This window comes from Suricata suricatta, chromosome 1 (assembly GCF_006229205.1).
Source record: "Suricata suricatta isolate VVHF042 chromosome 1, meerkat_22Aug2017_6uvM2_HiC, whole genome shotgun sequence".
Taxonomy (NCBI): Eukaryota; Metazoa; Chordata; class Mammalia; order Carnivora; family Herpestidae; genus Suricata; species Suricata suricatta.
Window position 1 is genome coordinate 171,887,803 of NC_043700.1, and position 3,889 is coordinate 171,891,691.

Below are 3,889 nucleotides of genomic sequence, written 5' to 3' on the forward strand. Positions count from 1 at the left end.
TGCCAGTCAGAGTGGCTAAAATGAACACATCAAGAGACTATAGATGCTGGTGAGGGTGTTGAGAGACAGGCACCCTCTTATACTGTTGGTGGGAATGTAAACTGGTGCAGCCACTCTGGAAAACAGTGTGGAGACTCCTCAAAAAACTATCCATAGAACTCCCTTATGACCCAGCAATAGCCCTGCTAGGGATTTACCCAAGGGATACAGAAGTTTTGATGTATAGGAGCACATGTACCCCAATGTTCATAGCAGCAATGTTAACAATAGCCAAATCATGGAAAAAGCCTAAATGTCCATCACCTGATGAGTGGATCAAGAAGAAGTGGTATATATACACAATGGAGTACTACATGGCCATGAGAAAGAATGAAATCTGGCCATTTGTAGGAAAGTGGATGGACTTCAAGGGTGTCACGCTAAGCGAAATAAGTCAGGCAGAGAAGGACAGATACCATATGTTTGCACTCATAGGTCTAGCAGGAGAATGGGAGGAACCTAATGGAGGACCAGGGGGAGAGGAAGGGGAAAAGAGAGTTGGGGAGAGAGAGGGACACAAATCATGTGGGACTATTGAATACTGAAAATGAACCGAGGGTTGAAGGGAGAGGGGGAGGGGAAAAAAGATGGTGGTGATGGAGGAGGGCACTTGTGGGGAAGAGCACTAGGTGTTATATGGAAACCAATTTGACAATAAACTATTTTAAAAAAAAGAAAAAAAATTCAAGAGACTTTCCAGACTTGCAAAAAAATGCAACAATGTATACATTTCCAGCACTGGCATATTCAACTTGCTCTGAGACTAATGTTTAATAAATAAGTCCATCTTTGAAGATTTTTTCACTCAATATAGATGGAAATGAAATATATATGTTTTAGTTCACTTTGCAGTGAACTAAATTAATATTTGAATATAAAGAGATACTCTTTATCTCAGTAAGTTTAAAAACTATCTTGACTGAGCCCAACGTTTTTATTTTCTCTCCACAATTCCCTTCTCAAATTTTATTTCTAATTGTCTTCTTTCTTTGCCACAAGTGTCTCAAAATTACAATTAATGTCTGTTGGAAATGTGTTATACTGGATAAAAAAACTTAATTAATCATTATTTAATTCAAGACATATATCTTAGAAGGAAAGAGCTGAGGCTCATCAGCATTGGAGCTGAGGGAAGAATACAGTCTCTGGGTTCTTGATTCAGTGTTCCATTTAAGACACCACCTTCCTCCTGCAATCTGACCTACCTCTGTTCTAATCCCAAGATCTGTATTCACATATTAACTTTCATTTTTGCATCATTTTCAATATCTGTCCCTCTCCTCACAATCCCAGCTTCAATAAGCCTTATCTAAAGATAGTTCATCAACTATAGTTCCCCCATCAAGTTAAAAATTTTATTATTGTAATATGGGGGACAGTTGTGTACACAGATTGTGTCCACTCTGTTTTCTACTGCTACCTCTCATACTCTTATAATGGATTTTCCATGGCCACTCCTCTTCCATCATGATTTTCTGGTTTGTCACTATGACCTACCAACCAACTATTCTGTTATCTTCTTGACATTCCCTTCTAGCTCAGCTTCCAATGGTGGCTGACTTTTACCCTTCCTTGTTTTTGTTTGTTTGTTCAGTTTTCACTTTACCTATTCCTCTGAAGATGTTTTCTCATGACTCTTCTTTGTACTCCAAACTTTTGTCTTCTACTCTCTTCTACTTACTGTCTTCTCTGCAGTGTCCTCCTTTTTCAGGAAACTAATACCCTTTATTGATATTTTATCCAACATATAAGAATATGATTCTAGCCCTAAATATGTTGAGACAGACTTATAACAAAAGCTTCAGACAAATATCCCAGTCAAGTCTTAACAAAGGGTATTTTATTTCCCCTATATTATTGAGTAAATAAGTAAATAGCATTACTACTATAGCTAGATTTTTTGGGTTTTGATATCTCTCTTTCTCCCTCCCTAATTCCTTTTCTCCCTCCCTAACTTCCTCTTACTTCTCTTCTTAGCCATATCTAATTTTGTTGCTACATTACACAGATTTTCATCCTTATTAAATTTCCTAATTCATTCATTTCCCTCTTTTGTTTCTCATATTATCACCTCCATGATCCAGACATCAGACACTTCCCTTTCTTGAATTGGTAGATGAAAGAATCCGAATAACTCTGTCCCTTCAATATCAGGAGGAAGATGGGATCATCAGACAGAAAGTATTCAGTAAATTGCACCATTGATCCTGTTGTTGCTCAGAGAAAAGCATTCTCAAATAAATGAAAACTCTAATAGAATAAGGAACCAGAAGAAGGATCCTATTACATTCTTGCCAGAATTATGACTTCACAAAGACTTAAAACAAAATCATATTATTAAGTAGGCATACATCTGTAATAGGAGTATAGGCAGTGTGTTTTTAAGCTGCATTATATTTGCATTCACCAAGTGCCAAGTACTTTCCTGAGTACTTTACACATATTAATTTTAATTTCCCAAACTACCCATGAGTTAAGTACCATTATTATATTCATTTGAAGGATGAGAAAAAAAGTACTCCAAGAGTTTGATCAAGGAACTTGTAAGTGGTAGAGTTTTCACTATAAAACTTTAAATGTCAGTCTAGAATGTGTATTGTTTTTGGAAGAAAATTATTGCTCACACACACCTATGTATATGTGTGTATATATATATATATATATATACATATATATATATAATTGGATATAATTATCCAATTAAAATTATCCATAATTATATAATTTATTCATCATATATTCATACTTTTTCTCCTTCAAACCCTAGTCTGTGACAGGCAGTATATAGCCTGAGGATCCATCATCACGAGATAGACATGTCTTTTCCCCCATTGAGCTGGCTGATGGATTAGATATAAGATGAAGGGGAAAAGGAAATGACGGAGGATTCTTAACTTTTTTTGATCAAGTGGGTTGATGTTGGCTCTTTTTTTTTTTTTATTGGCAAAAGGAGGGGGCAAAAGAGTCTTATCCAGCTATTTTTAATGTACGATTAATTTGGCAAGACTGGAAATTGTTGCCATTGCTTTCTGGTTTGTTGGCTTGCTTTTATCAGGAGGTACATAATGTCTGGGATTTCTCTTGTATATAACTTGAGAGCACTGCTCACTCAGTCACTCCCTTCTCAAAGCTTTTCAGGAGTTCAACTTTTTGTAACAACTCTTTTGAGCACTGAAGATAAAACTACAACTGAAAAAATTACCAGCCTGAAGAGGTTCACAATTAATATAATTTCATTGTTTTAGTCACCAATTGCATAAATGTCTGCCAATATTAATTGAATGGTAATCATCTTCTAAAAGATGTAGGAAAAAAATGTGCTTTCTAAAAAAAATAAAGGAAGAACAAATTGCTTGAAAATCTGTCTCATCAGGAAGGAAATTCACTTCTTATAATGTGTTTTTTATCTTGTGGCATCGAAGTAATTTTCAAATTCTCATTGTGTGTTTTTTAAAGAGTTATGTAGTTTGAGGACAGAGATTCATTCTCATCTGGATGCAGTGTTTTTTTTTTTTCTTATTGATTCTTTTTATTTTTTTCTTCGCTTCTAAGATGGAAGTTGCCTTAACAATCCTTCTGAGGCTTACAAAAGAAAAGTAGCACAAGCAGAGAGAGTTTAGATGTTCTCTTCCTAAGACACAGGGATTTTGTAATGAGAGCGCATAACACAGAGTATCCCTGAAGGCAGAAGAATAAGAGCATAGCTTTCCAACTCTGCATGTGAAATGATTCACTAATTAGTAGTCCTAAATGTTAGGGGAAGAGAGATGGAGGAATAAAAGCCGTTTATATGGTGTTTTGTGTATGATGGAAGTGTTGAATGAAGCTTTGCTTCTTCATGGAAATACCA

General features: G+C 35.6%; 1 long non-coding RNA gene across 1 annotated transcript in view; it reads right to left on the reverse strand.

Annotated features, from left to right (window-relative positions):
• The window catches only part of LOC115285816, a 25,108-nt gene extending 22,832 nt beyond the window's left edge, over positions 1-2,276 (reverse strand). The window contains exon 1 of the long non-coding RNA XR_003905707.1: positions 2,111-2,276. This is a non-coding gene — a long non-coding RNA (uncharacterized LOC115285816). The remainder of the gene's footprint in view (positions 1-2,110) is intronic.
• Between the last annotated feature and the right edge of the window lie 1,613 nt (positions 2,277-3,889).